This window comes from Simochromis diagramma, unplaced genomic scaffold, assembly GCF_900408965.1.
Source record: "Simochromis diagramma unplaced genomic scaffold, fSimDia1.1 OVJJ01000333.1, whole genome shotgun sequence".
Classification (NCBI taxonomy): domain Eukaryota; kingdom Metazoa; phylum Chordata; class Actinopteri; order Cichliformes; family Cichlidae; genus Simochromis; species Simochromis diagramma.
Window position 1 is genome coordinate 2,895,976 of NW_024386765.1, and position 21,306 is coordinate 2,917,281.

Genomic DNA, 21,306 nt, shown 5'->3' on the forward strand with positions numbered 1-21,306 from the left:
AGTGTAGCCCCGGCCTCTCAACTATTTTCCCTTGTGGTTTCTCAGTGTTTCCCCAAACGACCTTCTCTTCTTTGTACAGACTTTCCAGACCAACCAGCCTGCCTGTCTCCCTGCTTTTTGGACCCCTGTGGATGTGAGTGAGCGTATTGGATTGGACTGCTTGAGTTTTGAGTCAAAGACGGTGTGAAGAAGATGGTGAGCATGTGCCTGCCCTGGACCACCCGCCCCACCCTTGGATTCCCTGGAGCCCCGTGTTCTCCCATTACACTATGTATATATCATTACCTGGTGCGACACTGTAAATAAACCGTCCACTTTTTCACTAGTTCTGAGTCCTGCAATTGAGTCCTCCACCAAACATACTGTGACACAGAAGCCTTCTGGACAGCAAAAATTAGATTAACTAAGGTATCTGATTATTTTGTGTTCATTCCCAGAAATATTTGGATATATTTCACAGATCAACCAATTGGCTGTGAAATGTAACTCTGTAACTGCTATTACCATTTTAATGGGATAGGTCCTCAGGGCACTTTGTGTAAGATAAGGGATAGATCGTGGTTTTAAAATTGATGGGGAAAAGAGGCATTTAGCTAAAACTGCTATTATTTGCTAACTTAACCCAAAGTGCTTTTATTGGCTATTTCTAACCACACATGGACTCAAGTTCCCAGCATAAAGCATAATGTAACCTTTGCAGCAATTATGTTTCCCTCATAATGTGACTGGCTAAACAAATGTAGATAAAAGTACTTTCCAGGAACAGGTTTTCTCTGGGTTCTTTTATTAAATAGCTACAGTAGAAAGGAGACAAGTAATAAGGGAGAGAGAATCAACAGAGGTCCCCATTTGAACTGGATATGTCATTGTTCATAGTCATCACCTTAACCTGTATGTCACAGAGGACAGGAGGGTGCTAGCAGGTTAATCAGTTCCCTGTTGTTTCTGTAATGCAAACAGACACTTTTAAGATGGATCACTTCAACCAGCTATAAAAATAAAATAACAATAATCATCAATTAATGTGAAATTGTATGTTTCTCTCAGGGGAAAAAATAAATCTTTTATTTTAGAAACGAATAATTTAACAGCAGTTTGAAGCTCTTCTTGGAAAACCAGAGATGGAGCACTTTATTTTGTGTTAACCCTTTCAGGTCCTAGAAACAGGATATATATGTCACAAAAACCTAATCTGCCAATATTTTTGAAGGTCACAGACTTTCAGACTTTGTTATATTCAAAGTCTGTGATATTATTGTACTTTGTTCAGTAGCTGACTGGTTTTATTATGTCTTCACATTTTCTTCATTCTGATTTAGTTATGAGGAGAAAGATGTCGTTTTCCCATTTGTGTCCTGGTGTTGGAGCTGAAGGTTGTTAATTCCAGGAATTATTTTTTTTCAGCTTGTCTTAACGGATGTATATTAACAGGAGCTGAGGACAGAGTTTGGAGATGAGTGCCTAAATGAATCATCCAGGTGTGATTTACTTTGGTCTGTGGTATTCACTTTACTGCAAAATGCACAAATATTTAACACCAAAACAGAACATTGGGTCATCCTCTCTGCATGTGTCACACTGTGCGTTTCACTTACACGTCAGTTACACCGATCAGCATTTAGATACAGCAGACTTGTTTATAATAACCCAGCTGTTCTCTGGAATCATGCACTCCACCTCACCTATCAGATTTATCCAAAGAATGGCTTTCTCCAGTTTCTACGACCCAGCACCAACCCCCTACCTCTCATCAGAACATATCTTCAGCTCTCTCTTCTTGATCTGAAGAGAGAAACATATGCACAAAAACGACTCTGCTCATACAGCGTTATTGTAGCTGGTAGATGACTCGCTCCACGTTTTTGACCCATTATTTTGTACTGCCCTCAGTAGATTGTGCAGGTCCTTAATGGAATGAAATGGCTGCATCACTGCTCATAATTGTGTGCATTGTTAATAGATGACTTTCAAAAACTTTCTTCTCCCATCCCAGTCTGCATTAAAACCCCCACTATAAGTTACAACAGTCTACACTTCTCTGAAGAAAAGAAAGACACTAGAATTTCTCACAGGGGCATCTGTGTTGATAAAAATTTGAAAGGCTGCATTAGAAGAACAGGGGTATGTCCAATGGGCGGAGTGTGTTTTTTTCCTGCTCAACATAAGCTGACAGGGCTGCCTCTCAAAGGAATTCAGATGAAATGAGGAAAGACAAAGACAGTGCTCCCTGCTTTTTTTTTTTCACTGTTTCTAAGTGGGAGTACCTGCATGTTGACATTAGCAACTGAAAGAGCTAAATAAGTAGCAGCACCATTTCTGTTTTAGTGCACTGTGACATACGAATAGAAACAGCCATACAGAAATAAAGCAGAATCAAGCTTACTTTCTTTGTGTTTGATAGATAAAAATGTCTTAGCAGTTTGAGTTATACAGCTATGCACAGCAGCCAATGAAAAGCATAGACATGCTTTTTCATTGTTGAATTTCATGTGTTTGCAGTGCCATCCACTTTAGGGACAACATTACAGTAGTTACAATATTCCAGTACAATGCTAATGTATCCAACTGATGGCAGGACTATACACCAAGGAGCATTCACATGGGCTGCTGAGACACAAGCTATTTTGTCATTTAGTTATAAGGACTCCTGACCTGGATCACCATCCTCCAGCAGAAGGACAGATGCATTATTTGTGCACAGTCGACTGTCAAGTGAAAAGCATTTGAGTTCTGCTGATAGGAGAGGTGATAAATATTAATCATTCTCCATTTTGCTGTCTTCACCAGCTCCCGAGTCTGAGTATCCCTGCAACTTAGGTGTTAGTGATTACAGGGTTCACAAACTATAGACCTCTCTGGTAGATTCTATGTGAATAAAGCATTGTATATTTTCTGTCAGTGTCTTCTATATTCTGTAAATGCATTCTTTATTGTTCATTCAGTGTTTAAATCAGTGTTTGCTAGCTAGCTGTCTTTTTCTCTCTCACTTTAAATTGGTCATTTCTGTCAGTCAGAGGTCCAACAACCGCAATTTGTATCACATTTCTTTTATGCTTTGGAAAAATTGCCTTAATGTGATACAAGTTGTTGAAAAATCCTCAGCTCACCTTAATACATTTCATTATGTCCAGTATTAAGTTGCTGACTTTGTCTAGGAGCTTTCCATCAAGATGCAATAGCAACACCGCCTACCACTCTAAAAACCTTTTTCTATTTCATATTTCTATTTGCCTTGCACCAAATAGAAATATGAAATATAAAATATCTTCTGAACCATGCAAAGCATGTGAACTGCACTATCCAGCGTGGAAAACTGTGACCCATGCCTTGCCAACAGAAACAAGAAATCCAGTCAGGAGCGAGCAAGAAAAGCAAATCAGAGGGAAAGGTTACAGTGTGCTTGTCTGAATTCTCCAAATTATAACACACAATTTAGCATTTGAGATCCTGGCAGGAAAGTCCTTCTAGATGTGTGTGTTAGATGTGACTGTCTCCCTAGACGGAGATAATATGTAAATATTAATTTTTGCCTACTTTAGTACAAACATTAGCCTAAACAAGTTCCAGGCCATGAAAAGATCAAGTTTATCTGAAAAAAGTGGAGGAGGTGTAGATGTACTTTTGACTTATATATATTATTCATGAGGAAATGTGATTTTGATCCCCAAAACGTCACTAAAAAACTACTAAAAACTTAAAAGCATTTTGTCAATTCGATTTTTGTCCGTTTGCTTTTCTGGAACCTTTTGGCATCTTGTTGCAGCAGCTCCAACCCTAACCTTAACACCTTGACTTCCACCAGGTCACCTCCCTCCAACTTTGGCAGGATCATATTCCTTAGCCTCTCCTGGAAGTTCTGTGTCGGGGTACTGGAGAGGAGAGCTGAACATCAGATTCAAAAGATTAAGTTCACCTATACAAGCAGAAGAAATGAGGATCTTCTGAGGGGAATCAAGAAATGTAATGTGATTACACTAACATGTTATTTTTAACACCTTACATTGTTCATGAAGTACTACAGACCCGCTACTCCTCCACATCAAAAGGATCCAGTTGATGAATCTAACTAGGATGCCTCCTGGACACTTTTTACGGGAGATTTTTCAGAAATGTCCCAATGAGAGAAGATGGATGGACAGATGGATGGATGTTACCCTAATCCAAATCTTCTAGCAGAAAGCTAAGTGCATGTAAACAACCTGATCTGAAAGGTAATACCTTCTAGTTTCTGAAACTATGCCTGTTCAGCAGGTGGCTAAAATGCATCCTAACCTGACCCTACTCTATTGTAATTTCTGGCCAAATTACTAGATGAACATAGTAAAAAAGAAAATAAAAAATAGTCAAGGGATGATTTCATAAATTTGATGGTGATTGCACTCCAGTATAAATGATTGCAAAACTTCACAAATCAAAGAAGCTTCATGGCTTCAATTTAAAGGCTACTTGCATGGCTTTTTTCAGCTTTGTGAGTCCTTTTTTCTAGACAACAGTCGATGAGACTCAGTTACAGCAGAACATAAAATAATGGGTTGATCATCCAGCTCTCTCTCATAAAAGCATCAGCTCCACGTCTTCCAATGCAGTGGCCAAACACACTTCCTAGTGCAGAAATTGTTGAGCATGTGTGGTCTGTCACTGAAGAGAATTCAATACATAGACCATATGCATAGATGCTGTTATGTGCATCCTCCGCAATTGTTCCTGGCTAAGTATTACAGGAAAGTGCTGCGTGCCACATTATGTTCTTAGAGAGCAATGGAGCATTAAATTATTAAAGGGCAAATCAACAGCAAATGACGTATGAGAAAAAAACTGTTGCACGGTTACAGGATCTTTATCAATCTGTGTGCTTTCTCTTATTTCAGTACCTTCTTTGGACCTTAAGAGATAAAACACTTGCTGTCACATGCCTGGTTGGGGTGTATATGGAGAAATGGTTTCATCATATTTGAAGTAAAATAATGAGCTTGTGTCCAAGCCTTTAACACACATGCTACATCACATTTACGATGACATCACAGTCTGGTCTCCCTTATGGACTGTTGATGTGGCAGGTCTCGTTTGTGGGCACTGGGGAGCTGTTGTGGCTTCTTTCCATCAGTGGCACCGGCAGCACCTGGGTCCAGTCTGTCAGCATTCTATAAAAGCCCTCAGAGCTCAGTTGTGTGGTGATTTTGATTTAGGTTCTTGCACCAAACAACATTGCATGCACGAATTCTGCACCTGCTGCACTGATTATTCTGACTCAAAAATAGTTCTGAATCACATTTTAGATCATCTCAACAGATATTTGAGATTCAGGTATTTGTTTTTGCTTGATCTTTAAATGTACAATTTTCTACTGCTCTGCTCTCAACGTGTGAGGACCTCAGAGTGTTAAAGGTGACAAAAAGGTAACTGTAGGTTATAATAATAGAGCAATCTCTAAAAAAGCAGTTGCTATAGAATTGCAATCTCTTTAGCTGTATTTCTATAGAAAAAATGTTTTCAACTCTGCACCGACTGTCCTGGGGTCTGCACATAGACATCCAGAGCCACACACAATGACGCAGGAATGTCATTTACACATAGATCTATGTATGTGGAGTAAAAACTCAAATGTCAAGGTACAAAGACATGTTATTTTAACTGACTGGACTAAACTTGGGCTATTTTCAGCACTCAGACTCCACATGTGCCTAACCTAGAATCTCTCCAGCTAAACATAACCCACAATATGATTGAATGTTTTTTTGTAAATCCCTGGATATGTTTAGATGTTTTGGGAAAACAAATAGAATATGTAATATCACTTCACGCTTCATTAATTAAACTGGTGTGATGTGAAAGTGATCTTTATTTCACCAAAGCGCTTGTTAGATCACACCTTGTGTTTGGTCTATGATAGTTTGTTCAAATGTTTTAAGTTGTGAGTGAACAAGGTAAAACAAATTGGCCTAATTCCCTCGTTCGGCTATTTTTTGTGACTTGAATGTCTCAAAAGAAGCCAAAGAAATTGTGTTGCTCTTGTTTTGTCAGACAGAGAACTTGTGGCTTGACTGTTGTTCTTTGGAGAACGCTGTTCAGACAGAAACTGTTACCTTTCATAAAAATCTTTCCTTCAAGTGGTGGTTAGCACTCCCGTTCACACAAAATGACCTTCAGTGCAATCAAAACCCTTCAATGCCTCCTTTTATCCCTTCAGCCTCCAGTCTGATTTGGACAATGGCCACGGTGGATTCATTCAATAGCCGCTGAACCATCTCTCTGATTATGTGTAGTGTTTTGTGTGAATGTCAGAGATATAAATTCCTCAGTCTCACCAACCTTTGTATTCTTGAATAAACCTGCAGATACATTTGCAGCTCTTTAATTGGAGAAAACGTCTAATTCGGCTCAATAAAACAATATCACAGCATTCATTGGAATAAACTGGAATACTTTCATAATTTTATCATTTCCGGGAAAAGCTTCAGCCCATCCATTATCTCCAGTATCTGACACACCCCATGAATTGAAAGGTTCTTTTTTTATGGCCTGGAGTGAATTCATAATGTAATCTAGACGGGATTTGAATTAGATTTTCCTATTAGCCATTCCCTGACTGAACCAAGACCTCTGCTTTGAATCTGACCTAATACAATAGAATTATCACTGACTGTTCACTTGATGTCTTACCCTCCCGTATTTCCTTCAAGCACAGCTCTCCTTTGTGATATTCTTTTCCTCCCTTTGAATGCACTACTGTTGATGCTGTACTCATTTTAACATGCACTTGTTTTGGATAATGAGCAGGTGAAAGTAACAGATTTTACTTCACTCGTGTCCTGATAAAATTATGGATTGTCTAAAACTTTCATCTGTGAATATATCCTGTTGATGCTCTACATGAAAGGTGTTTGTTCTTTGCCCGTCTCTTTCTCTCATTCTGAAGAAATGCAGCATTTGCTTCATGAATACATCAGTCTCTAAATTATCCAAGACTGTTTATTCTTTTCCTTGGCATGTATATAAATCAGATTAAGGATTCTCCATATTTCATGCCACTAATGATGCCTCTCTCATGCAAACGTGAGACCTAAAGTTAGCAGCTTTTAAACTACTTAAATGTTTAAACATCCTACAGAGATAACATGTACACAAGGGTTTTTAAAGCAGCAGTTAGTAATGACTTTCTGAATTGAAAAAGCATTAATAATTCAGTACGCTGTATTCAGGGATTTTGGAAACGTGCTTTCTGTAGCACAGCCATTAATAATTATCATTTTGAATTCATAGTATATAATATGATACACTATATAAATAAATTAGTTGAATTGCAGCTTCAACATTGCCAAACTGCACCTCGATGAAGAATAAATCAGCATATTCTGCAGATTCACCTGTTAACGCTTAGCCAGGGAGCATTGTACAAACTTATGGAGCATTTATGCATTTCACCAAGAACACAGTGTCTACTCTGAGCAACGAATTCCATGATTAAAATATTTTTATGCTAATAGCATTTTTGCATTAAATAGTGCATTAAAAAGACTTTGGCTCTCTGCCTCATTAAAAGCAAATGTGGCTGCTCAGGCAGGTGCAGGAGTGTGCGTAATGTTTTGTTTGTAGTAGACAGATATCCTAAAGTTCGGAGCGAAACACAATTTTAAGTTCACCTTAATAATTTAACCTGACATTGTGTTGATACTGTAAACAACAAAACACTAAAAACTGCATCCTTCTAGTGGCTCCAAGGATATGGTCCCCCATTGTATGCTTCAATCTGGTAATGGGCATCGAGGTCATGGAGGAAGGAAGCAGGAAGGCTGTTTTTCCACATACTTGAATACAATCAAGTCTCTTTTAAAAAAAAAAAAAAAGACACACACACACACACACACACCAACAACTTCTCCGTTGCCTTCACTTTTCAACCTATGTATTTCTGTGATATACACAGAGAAACCCATTAATCTGAGCTTTTCACTTTGAGAATAAGGCTGACATTCAGTTGCAAAAGAGCTATAGATATAGCTGTTACGGAAGACCAACAGAGCTTTTAAAAGAGGCACACCTTTTGAACTCGATGCTAGATGTACTCATGATGAGTACATCTAGCATACTTTTATTCCTCTCTGCTTCTTCGGCCAGACGCACAGGACTCTGCAGAAATAATGCTGCTTTAGAGAAACACACGAGTTCATAGAGCAGCATATAGACATTTTCTGGCAGAAGCTATTCTTACGATGCTTGTATGTAGTTCATGTCACATGAAAGAGTCTTCGCTGTTGTTAAGATGTCAGCTCTGTTTGTTGCACTAAGACTTTGGAGTTCTCGATCCCACACAAGTGGCAGGAAGAGACTGTACAGAACAATAATTGGGTGCTAAATAAAAATACATACTGGGCTTCCTGCTGTGTGCTCATATAGGATCTGTCAGAGGTGACTGTCACAGGACCAAGTGGTCAGTACCAAAACTGGACAGAACAGAGACAACAGGTGGTTTTACAAAATATTTATTGGTTAGACAGGAAAGTAGCTTTTTTTACTAAATACTTTTTTATTCTTACTTGAGTAATTTCTTGGACAGATACTTTTTACTTTTACTTGAGTAAAACTATGTTGAAGTAGTGCTACTCTTACTTGAGTACAATTTTCAGATACCCACCTCTGGTTGTGGGAAAGTTGGCAACCTACACACCCCAAGCTGTGTGAGATTTTAAAAAAGCATGTACACAGCCAAGAAAAAGTGTTAAGTTAAGTGAAAATTGTGTGTATCAGGCCCCCAACGATCAGCGCAGAGGTGAGGAGTCAATGGAGGGGGACTAGGCTTACAAAATGCCTAGTTTTTTTGTTAGCTAGCTTTGGGGATTTTTTTTACACTGACATAAACTATTCAGTAGTCCAAAAGAGTCTTTGATTGAAGTTCCTCTCTTATTTTATTATGTGCAAAATTATGAAAGGCAATACCTGGAGTTTAAATATTTAACTTCAGTCAAACACTATAGAGGACCTTTTTATCTGCCAAAGCTTTGGCTTCCTGGTCCCTGTAGGTATGCTACCATCTGATTTATGCAGGAGGTGTAATTAAATGGAAGATAAAAGCCTGTCATTTCACTATTATAAATATATTGTGAGATCCAATACTAATATTGAAGAGGTTAAAGGGGCCGTGTTGCATAAATGTAAACTAAAAGACATAATGAGACTTAATCAGAATGTAAAGGAAATGAATGACCATGTTTTAGCTTTCTGTTTCAGACTTTACTGAAGAATAAGGAGGAACTAAACCTTTAAAGAATTCATTGTTTGAATGCTTTGTTTCCAAAGAGGATGTGCCACTATAGTCATTTATAATAACTTACTGCAGGTGCATGAGCATATCACTGAAAAATATATAAAAACATATTTAAGTCTTATTTTTTATTTCTTGGTTCCAAATACAATAAACAGAACATCTGTCGTGTGATTCCCTCCCACTCAAACTCACAACAGGGATCAGTGGCTACACCTGAATGCACACCACACTTCGGTGAGCTGCATTCCCGGCTGATTGTGAGTTTGTTTGCCCCTGAACGAGTAAGAGCATTTGCTTATTAGCAGGGTGTGGTTTCCTGCGCAGCCACGGTGGAAATGAACTCCTAGCACTTTGCTGGGAGTGCTGTGATGGATTAGATGCAGAACCAAAGCCTTTGTGGAGCTCTGTTGAAAAAAATCTCAGTGTAAGGGGATGACTCCGTTTGCTTGGTGTTTCTGTTTATACGACGTCCAGCCAAGTAAGCTTAAAAAAAAAATCACCCAAGGATTTCTCCTCAGTATAAGGCACTGGAAAGTACAACCAGTAAAGTAAGTGTATAAGCTGATTATGTGTTCTTAAGCATCATGCACTGGCTCTTAAATCAAGTGGCAGCAAGTACAGGAGCAGGTTCAGTGAATCTCTGCAGAAGCATTTAATGCAATTATGACAATGTACATTATGAAATTATCTTGTTATCCTTATTGACTTTTGCTTTAATTAGTTTAGCATTTGGCTACAAAGAAGATAAAGCACAATATATACACACACTCGGACATTCTGTAACCAGAATTATACTACATAAAGTGGGCTTGTTGTTTGCCAGTAATCAAGGTTCATCATCGTGGGGAGTGATCACTCTGTTTTGTAACCTTTCAGAATGTTTTTAACTAGTACAATCAGCAAAACTAGAAACTTAGTTTGTGCCAGTTGCTAATGGAAGCTCTGTTAACTGAGCCCTCTGTGGCTACACTGCAGTTTCTCCAGAAGCAAATCAATCCCCACAGACTCCATTTTTTGAGCATTACAAAAACACTACAAAAATAGTTTTTATCTGAGTGGAGTGATTTTTTTTATATAACTCATCTCCCTGGATACTGGAGTTAGGGGCTGCTTTGTTTGGAAGGTATCCCCATATAGGCCATTAGAGCCAATCCACATCTGCAAGGCCCTACCTCTGCTAACTGGAGTCACTAAACTGAAATTATGTAACAATAATATGGCTTGGTGTTTGGTACAGACTATCCAATATGTTTGTGCTTATGAAATTCTAGTTTTTTATTAATCTGTTACTTGGCACCAAGTCTTCAAGCAACTTAAAGAAGTTGAGATGCTTTTCTAGCACCACTGACTAACAGTGGGCTGTGGGGTCAGTTTCTTGATTATTAATATGCAATCACAATATTCTAAGATTCTTTAACTGGATGATTAAGAATGCACAGGACAATGTGATTTTCTGTTTTGTTTTTTTGTGCATTGGTTTTCTTATGATCAGTTTACGAGTGACGGAAACCGCTCACCAAACAGTGGGGGAGTGCACAGTTTCCCCTCATGTCCACTGATTGTATCACACTTAATGTGCAGAAACCTCTATACTGTATATCCTTTTACAGACATGTCCATTCAAAATGTGTTGGGACATGTTTTTTGGTGTTATGTCCTAAAATTTTCCATGTAATCTTTCTAAACTTAAAATGTAGTTTTCAGTGCCTAATAAAACTTACTGGTTCTTAATGATATGATATGTGTTTGTTTCCTGGAAGCATTAATCAATCTGGATTAAACTGAATTTAATAAACTGCCTAGGTCATCAGGATTATCAATACCTAAACAGCTTTTGGGAATTACACCCAAATCCTTACAAAATATATTATGTATAGTACTGCTGTCAAAACGAATGGCATGATTACATATACCCTGCATGTAGGATTCTTGGAATTATGTGTCGGTGTTGGTGTCTGTAATTGATTACTTTGTGTTATACAATAAACCTGTAGCTTGTAATAAAGAACAGCAATGAATATATGCATTTACTATTGATTTGTTTGGTTATGAACAGGAGTTTTTGTTACAGTAATATAAAGAATATATATAAGAATATAAAAAAACAACATGATAAATTAATATACATGTCTGTGTGTTCATACAAGTTTTTTTTCCAACTCTTGTGTGAAAACACAGTTTGTTTTTATAGTTTAGTTTTTAGTTGAATTTTTTAAAGTAGATTTTTTCCTTTTCGTCTTTGTGGGTTCTCTGGTTTCCTTACACTTTGTTATTTGAGTCTCATGTTCATGTATTTGTTAGGTTTTTCTTCATTTGCTGGAATTACTGGCTTTCTCCATTAATCAGCTGATGTTTTCTTTCTGTAAAGTTCACCCACTCTTTTAGTTTTGATTATAATAATATTGTTTATACCTTTGTCTAGGTTCTATCCCATTTCCACTTTCCTCCATACCTTCCCCTTTTGAAGTCCCCCCACCCAGATCGCTCTTGTGCTCAGTTGTCATCTCTCACTTGTTGCAGGCAATTTTATCATTCTGTAGTTTAAAAAAAAATATTTTACACCTTCCTTAACAAGCCATCATTCTAGTTACACAACAAAATAATTCCAATTAATGCAAATCAGTACTATGAAAGAATATGTGTCTTGGAGGGGGGGGGGGGGGGGACCCTTTGTGTTCCCAATTAGATGCCACACCACGAAAGCAACCTTTTTTCCTTTGCAAAATAAGGTAGTTTGTCTTTCCCAATGTGATTTGTGGTTTGCGAAAATCTTGAAAAGGTCACTCAATAAATCTTCAGATTATGTGTTGCTGTTCATACCGATGGCTGTTTGTGTGTGTTTGGAGAGGTGTGTTGCAACCTTACCATTACATTCCTTCAGCCATACACCTATACACCTTACTAGTCTCTATGGTAACTAATGTCCTGAACGGAGACAGTGGACTCCATTTTTTTCTGAAGTCTGCCTCTCTTTCACATTCCACTTGGTGATTAGGCATCACTTTCTTCAGTACTGCTAGTTCTTTGTGTGCTGCACTGTGTTGAAGGTTTCTAATATTAATAGCCTAATGACATGATCCTGTCCACCCCTAATGCATGTCTGATGTCTCCTGTGCTTTTAGAGCCTGTTATCCTCAGAGCCACAAATTGAGGTGAGAGAGAATAAGGCGTTGTAACATCTCTTACAACGGGGCACTGTAAAAAGAAACTACTCACAGATGGAGACATGGTGGGAATCCCCTTGTTTGCAAAACTAATCCAAAGCATAACTTTCCATTTACACAAGCTAGGCTGCAGAAAAAAGGAGTGTTAAAAAGGCATGACTAAGCACTGAAATGGGCATGAAAAGTGTCTTAAGCATCACTGTATTTGTAATGCCCCTGAATTTCCTGTGATTTTAGCACTGCAGTGTGAAGATTGTGCCGTAAGCTAAATTCAATTCAATTTTATTTATATAGCCAAATCACAACAACAGTCGCCTCAAGGTGCTTTATATTGTAAGTTAGACCCTACAATAATACATACAGAGAAAAACCCAACAATCAAATGACCCCCTATGAGCAAGCACTTTGGTGACAGCGGGAAGGAAAAACTCCCTTTTAACAGGAAGAAACCTCCGGCAGAACCAGGCTCAGGGAGGGGCGGGGCCATCTGCTGTGAGTGGTTGGGGTGAGAGAAGGAAAACAGGATTAAGACATGCTGTGGAAGAGAGACAGAGATTAATAACAAGTATGATTTAATGCAGAGAGGTCTATTAACACATAGTGAGTGAGAAAGGTGACTGGAAAGGAAAAACTCAATGCATCATGGGAATCCCCCGGCAGCCTATGCCTATTGCAGGATAACTAAGGGAGGATTCAGGGTCACCTGGTCCAGCCCTAACTATATGCTTTAGCAAAAAGGAAAGTTTTAAGCCTAATCTTGAAAGTAGAGATAGTGTCTGTCTCCCGAATCCAAACTGGGAGCTGGTTCCACAGAAGAGGGGCCTGAAAACTGAAGGCTCTCCCTCCCATTCTACTTTTAAATACTCTAGGAGTTAGTGGCAGTTGTGAGTATGTGCAGATGCTTTACTAAAGTGGAAAAAAGGCACAGTTCTTGCAAAGTGGGATTCATGTGAAAATATCAGGATGGTACTGTTGAGTTTATTGACTTGTAAACAATGTAAAATTTTAGTTTCAGCACTACGGACAGCTCTGGGGGTTACAGTATACTTAATGTGACCATATAGTCAGCTAACATACAGGTACAACACTCCAACACACATATATGCTAATAAGTGCAAAGTAGCACCTAAGTGCCAAAAAACTGGAACAAACTTCTGGAGCAGTCCCCCACAAAACTGATTATATTATTTGTCAGCAAATGCCATTAAAATGCTCCAAAAGACACAAATGTAAATGAGAGGTTCAGTTCAGTAACACCAGTAAGCAGACACAGAAGAGCTCTGTGCCTCTAATTCCAGCATCCATGTTATAAAAGAGCAAACTGTCGGTGATGGCCAAAACAGTTTGTATACCAGATGGTAAACATGCTTTTAAATGCAGTAAACTGTGTATTTTAAAATGGGAGTCTATGGAGATGCACTCACTTTTGGAGGAAGCCTTAAGTGGCCATTAAAGGAATGATGAGCATTTGTATGGAATGATTCATTCATTCCACCTTATGAATGTAAGTCCTGCTGTTCTCTTTATTGTCACAGTTGCCCAACTTCATCTGTCTTGTGGTATTGGACAAAAGGGGTAACAAGGTGTAACGCATTATAAATTAGAGGCTTATGGTAATCAGATTAATCAGTAGTCAGATTACTTTCTATTCATTGTAATGCTATACTTTTGCTTTAGTCAGTTTTTTTATTTACACTTTCCAATAAACACTGATAAAAAACATTTTTATTTGCAATACAAAAGTGGAAAAAAAGTCTGACACATTTTATGTGTTTGCCTCCAACTATTTGGTTCACAGCTGAAATAGCTGTATCCAGGAGCATGCCAGGGTCAGCTAGTGTGAGAGGGCAGAGAGAGGACAGCGTTCAATTTTTGGAAGCTACTGAAAGCCATCAATCTGGTGGAAATTAACTTGTTGTTGGTTATGTGGTTGAGAAAACGGCACAACTCTCTATGCAGTGAGTGAAATTCAGTACATACAAAATCATACTGTTATGTGATCATACAACCAACATGTGTGTGCTATTTTTGTTAACAAACTCATATTAGACCAGTAGGTCACATTGTGAGTACTTTGTAATGGCAGAAACACTGTAATTTAAGATTTAAAGAGTAACATAACAGTATGCAAAGATTTCATCAAAGCTGTATTTACAGAAAACAGCTGACTGATGATGCTGGGAACAAGGCAAGAACTTTGAGACAGAGCATACACGGTTCGCTTACAAGGTTGAAAGCAAAACAGTGAATTCATTTCATACTTCAGTCTATCAGTATTATTGAAATATTATTGTATGTGCTTATATATGTGCCAGTGTAAGTATTTAAAGTTAAATTATCTACACAGCAAATGGAATTTTATACTTTATATAAATCTTGCAAGATGTCAAACTTCAAACTATCTCTCAGTTTACCATCCAGGAAACAAAGAGCTATGAGGCTGATGAGAGCTGACTTAGTGCAGTGGAACAAAAAAGTGAAAGCATCTCCACATTATTCTGGGATTTATTTTGTGTTGGCAGATATACTCACCGCCCTTCCCTGAGCCTGGTTCTGCCTGAGGTTCCCTCCCGTTCAAAAGGAGTTTTTCCTTCCCACTGTCGCCAAAGTGCTTGCTCAAGGGGATCATATGATTGTTGGGGTTTCAACCTTACAATGTTAAGCACCTCGCAGTATCTGTTGTAATTTGGCATTATATGAATTGAACTGAACAAAGCACAAGGGACAACTGAGACATTATATACATACCAGGTAATTAGGGAGAACAGCTGCGACAAATTAGGATAAACGAGACAGAGGAAGTCAAACTCAGTGTAAAGCACACAAGACATGAGACTATCAAAATAAAAAAGGAACTAAAATAATGCGCACACACACAGACCCAAGGACAAGAATGGAGATATCGAAGGCAAAAGCAGACAATCAGGGAGGCAGAACACAGAGAGACAAGGTAATGAAGTTGCCAGTGAGTGTGAGAAGAGAAAACAAAATAGAAACATCCATCCATCTGCTTATCCTTTTTTTCGGGGTCACAGGGGGCGCTGGAGCCTATCCCAGCTGTGAGGGTGAGAGGCAGGGTACACCCTAGAAAGGTCGCCAGTCTGTCGCAGGGCTAACACAGAGAGACAGAAACCATTTGCGCTCACATTCATTCCTGCATTCACACCTACGGGGAATTTGTATTAATCAATTAACCTATCCCCACAAACTGCATGTCTTTGGACGATGGGAGGAAGCTGGAGTACCCAGAGGGAACCCACGCAAACACGGGGAGAACATGCATACTCCACACAGAAAGACCCCGGCCTGATGGTGGAATTGAACTCAGGACCTTCTTGCTGTGCAGCAACGGTGCTAACCACCGTGCCAACCACCATGCCACCGTGCTGCCAAATAGACACATAAACCTCCTATTTCCATTGTTCTCACAATAACCTGTAATTAATATCTTAGCCTGAGGTTGACACAACATTCACTTTGACTCGTGGCAGCAGGTACCATCCTGGTAATGAAATTTTTAGAAGGGGAGCCATGGGAAGTCAGATGACCCACAGAGTGAGAGAGAAACAGATGAGGGGAAAGAGTGCGATAAAACAAAGGTCAGGGACCAATAGTGAAATAATGTTAGGAACAAAGGGAGCTTTGGCACGTAGCAGATTATTTCTTTTGCATTCTGAATGATGGCGAGTCATACTGTGAGGAAGAAATAAATGCAAAGGACACTAGGATCTACTGTATTGCTAGCTGTTCTGCAGTAAGGCTGCCTTGAACTGAGCATTTCCACAACTGCCTATGCTGATGTTATGCAGATGTATGCATATGGTACTCACCGTTATATTGATAGTAAACAAAACAAAAAGGCAGATTTTATTTATTTTTTTAATCTGATACAAACTGTCTAGACACAGTACTAAAAACCAAAAATATCACTGTAATGGCAAAGCGGGTGAAAGGTTAAAGCATTTATTCAGTTACTCTTGAATATTTGTCACACAATCTCTCTCTCTCTCTCTCTCTCTCTCTCTCTGTATGTATTTAAGTGTTTTGTTACAGGGAGCAGTAATTTCCTGGAGTCTTGTCAACAGATTCACCAATTTGTTGTGACTGCTCTGGCCTGTCTAAACAACTGCTAAACTAAAAGGGCATCAACCAGGAATGTGTGCTTTAAATGTACTCTAAAAAGTAGGAAATAGGAAAAACTGCAACTCTGTGTGCAACTGCAAGGAAGCCTAACGCCTTAGAAATACTGACTTAGGTACCTTCTGTGCTAGCTTAGCTGTTTCACCATGTTTCATATTTCATATTTATTTCAGTCTGTGCACACAGTTCAAAAGCTATTCTTTACCATACAGTCATTAACGTGGCATTTGGCAAGAGTAAATAGTGCTATTCTGTGCATATGAATTACTACTAAATGACAAATTGTGACTATCCATAGATGACCAATTTCAAAGCCAAATATTCAAGATAACATAACCATCTCAAAATAACATTTAAAAAACACGGCGTCTGTGATATATTAGAAGGAATATCCTTTCTATGTCGTCCGTCTATAGTTCTACTCTTGTAGTTTAAACAGCAGGCTTATTAGTTTTCATCTTCCACTTTACAACCCAGTTATTGTCTGCCACCCCTTTAAATGGAAATGCAATCAATACACACTCTCCTCAATACTGTGTTGCTCTCATTCTGTTGCTCATTCTGTACAACTTTCTCATGCTTGATCTCGTCAGATCTTACAACTGAATACAAACTGTGTCTGCTACCTTGACATTGTCTGCGTTTTTGACACTGATTCAGTCTGATGAAAGTCAGGTGAGTCTCATAGATCCTGAGAACACCAGATGATGTAAAATATATTTAAATATATTTTACATCATTAAATATATTTTCACCTACTGATCAGAAGGTTAGTGGTTCGATCCCTGGCTCCTCCAGTCTGCCTGTCAAGGGTGAGAATGTGTGTGGCTGTAGTTAAGAAGCACTCAGTTTAGAGAAAGTGTGTGAATGTGGATTGTTGTATAGAGCACTTTGAGTAATCCGGGAGAGTAGAAAAGCACTATATAAGAATCAGTCCATTCAGTGTCTGAACAGAGTTTCGTCATGTTACTTTTGCACTATCATGTTCCGGCGCATGTTGTTATTAAATGGCTTGATTAAGGTACACATTAGGCTGACATCTGGAGCCAGAGCTGAAACTGTTCTGGGTCAGCACAGGGCCAGCAGTGTGTCTGCAACTGGCCTTGTGCTGGCCCATGTGTGGGCCACCTCTGGCAAACCAGATCTGGGCCACCAAAGGGCCGTCATTCTTTGCAGTATGTGGGCCATGTGTAAGCACATTGTGTGGGCCAGATCCGGGCCATACCAATTTTGCTATGTGGGAATATGATACACTTGACATTAAGGGGTTAATTAAACTGCTCTTTGTATCTCACGCATGCTGGCAGAACCCTTCATCCTGGCCTATTAGTATTTGCGTCCTCTCCTCCGATTTTATTTATTTTGCTGTTATATTTATTTATTAATTTGTTGTTTTAGTGAAAAAATCCAATTTAAATAGAAATCTCTCATTTAAGAGAAAATTGGCCGAAAGGGAGGCCAGATTACAGCTCGTTCATCATTGGTGAAATAAATGGACTGGTATTTATTTTGCACTACTATAATTCTCATTCACCTAATCACACTCATACTCACACTTCACATGATGCATCAAGGGCAACTAAGGGTGCACTACCTCGCCCAAGGATATTTCAGCATGCAGACCGGAGGAGTCAGGGTTCAATCCACTGACCTTTTGATAGGTAGACGACCTGCTCTGCCACCTGAACCACAGCGGCCTCTGATTTCCACTTAGAGCTGATTTCATACATATACTCTGTGTTGTGAAAAACAGGTCAGGTTAAAACCATTTTCTACATAACACACAACACATTAAAATATCAAAATATTATCAAAACACTGTTCTTAAATTAGACAGCGCCTCCATACAGTGTCGCAAGAGGTAGGAGGCAGGACACAGAAAAACCACTTGCAAGCTGTGAATCACATTGCTGCAAATCAGTGCATGCAGACATGAGATGGACTTTTTATAGCAGTAGCAGTATATCAATGAATAATGACAAAAAAATATGAAAGAATTGGATAGGTACCTTTATGCACAGTTTGTGTACATTTTTTCAAAAACGTTCAAATCACTGTTACTGTTACTTAAAGGTTTAAAGAAGAATTAAAAAGTTCAGCACTCATCTTGATTAGGTACGGCCCACGAGGGTATTTGTAGTGTTGTTTTCCAGGCAAACACACATATCTTGATTAAGAGGGAGTTTTTGTCACCACCCTTCTTAATTCCTATGATTCTGTTTTAAAAGTATGTAATGATGATCGTTGATCTGTTTTCCTCATCGAAGTAGCATTTTGTATTTTCGATACGCAAGCTCAGACTTGAACCATCATCTGTTTGCATTTGCTCAGTCTATTGTTTTATAATTGTCCATTCATTTACATGACTCAATTGAAATCTTGAAAAAAGACTATTGTACATTCACAATGAACTTTGCAGAAATTAAATTAGCTTCTTTTTTAACTAAAAGAAAAATCTACTGGATGTTTACTTTAGAAATGAGAATGTCGAAATGTCAATGAAAACTCAATTTTAAAGACTACCAATGACATGATGGACATTTCTTTCCCGCTGTCTGCCTCCCGTACTGCTCAGTGTAAGCTGTATCCTGATGGAACCTGTCTGCACTGGCTGGCATTAAAATCTCATCATCTGCTAAACACAAAGACTGGTAGGAAAGGTCAAGAGACAGAGGGTGGTGGGAAGCTGGCATCACTCAATCAATCACTCAGACACACATACACACACATTCAAGAACACACACTAGTGCACACTAGAAGTAACATACATGGCGGAATACACATAGATGTTGCATATGTGCATGCACACAAACATACCCAGCTTTTGGTATGGTGCTTACATGTATTTAAAGACACTGTTAAAGTCAGACGATGTAAATGAATGCATAGCTCATATGCACACATGCATAGAAAAGTATAAACCCATACAGTATAAATGAGCAAACATACTGCAAACATGCTCCTTTCTTACATAAATACAGACTCATACAGAGAAACATGCACACACACACACACACACACACACACACAAAGCTCTAGGGATTACTTCTGGCAGCCCTGAATGCAAACTCAGATGTCTTGCTGTGACTCTATGGATATTTTATAGGACTCCTGCGCAAATTGTAATGAATCTTTCATGAGGTTACATCGCATTGTGTGTTTATGTGTGGTTGGGCTGTGTGGGCCCACACGAATGTGTCGTGCACAACCTGAAGATTATAAAGTCGTGGTTAAGACAAATGAGATCCACTTAAACAGGGCAAGAACCATTACCTTACTTCACCTCACATACCTAATTTTAAAAAAGATTAAATTCCAGCATTGAACTAAATATGCTATGCCTGTTGTTATTGTCTGTGTCATGTTGTCAGTTTTTTTATGCATTGTTATGTGACAATGAGAGCTAAGAAACAGCTGGAGCCCAGTATCATATATGTGTACAAAAAAAAGTCAAAAAAGCTGATTATGATTTAAAAATGTAATAAAAGAATCTTCATATCTGCCTATAATGTGGGTTCAGCAGGGGTAATATTAGGTGAAAGAGGTCCTGAATAATTATTTTACTTTCACTTTATTTCTAAAGCACTTTAGTGCTGTACAGAAATAAAAAATAGAAAAATGATAGAACAAGAATAAAAGAATATATCAGTAGAGGTACATACAAAGGGCAAGAAGAAATCGAAAGCAATACATAATCCTTTCAAATAATTAAGAGCTTCACTGTGTTACACTCCAATAAAGTGAATGACAGTGTTTGTCTTTGCTGAAATAAATTACTAGTGATGAAACAGTGAACGATATATGATAGGTAATTTGTCAAATCGTTCATGCGGCGTTAACAGTAAAAAAAAATAATAATAATAATTAGGAAGGAATAAATAGCAAAAAGCTCTTACAATATGAGATTGAGTTGATTATGTGTAATTTTTTTATATTTTGATCATAACTTCTGTCTTATGAGATAACGAAGAGTATGCCTCTTAAGATATTCCAGATGGAACCATCCAAGAAAGAAAAAGCTGTTAAAGTGCTTGTGACCTATAGACATGCAACAATAAACCATGATTTGGAGTCACTAATGGGCAATGTTTTATTTTTTACAGCATGCAAGCCCCCAAAAACCGTGGTAACCACAGCAATGAGTAGGAGCCTCATTATTACCACTGCACCACACAGAGGATTTAGCAGCAGGCTGTTATTATAGACCACAGGTGAAGTGGTGGGGGGAGTGGGTGGTTGACATGGGGGTGTGGTGTTAAGGGCCAGTGCCTACTGTCGGGTTGTACTGTGCTGTAGTATTGTGTGTATTCTTTTTATGATGTGGCGCCATCTCATGGTTAAAACCTGTAATGATGACAGCATGATATAGTGTTGGTGTTTTTTCACAAATAGGTTGGGTAGAAAAAAAATGTTTCTGTCTTAACGTGTTAGAAAGCTCTCCTCTATCATCTTTTATTGCTCGCATGTAGTTGATACTCTAACCAGAGCTCTGCGTTCCATGCAGCCCAGATCGGGTGTTTGAGAAAGCTGATAGCCAGATGTTGTCTGTCACCACAAAAGCCAAGAAAACAGTTTCACGTGCCTCTGAAAGGCAGCCAATGGAGACTTGTGGAAAAACAGCAGCTAAGCAAGAATTATCTGGCAGCGATAACATTTGGACCTAAATCAGTCAGAATATTACATGGATCAACAGGGATGGGAGCAAGGGCAGAAACCTCGCAGCTGAAATAGTTTAAACTT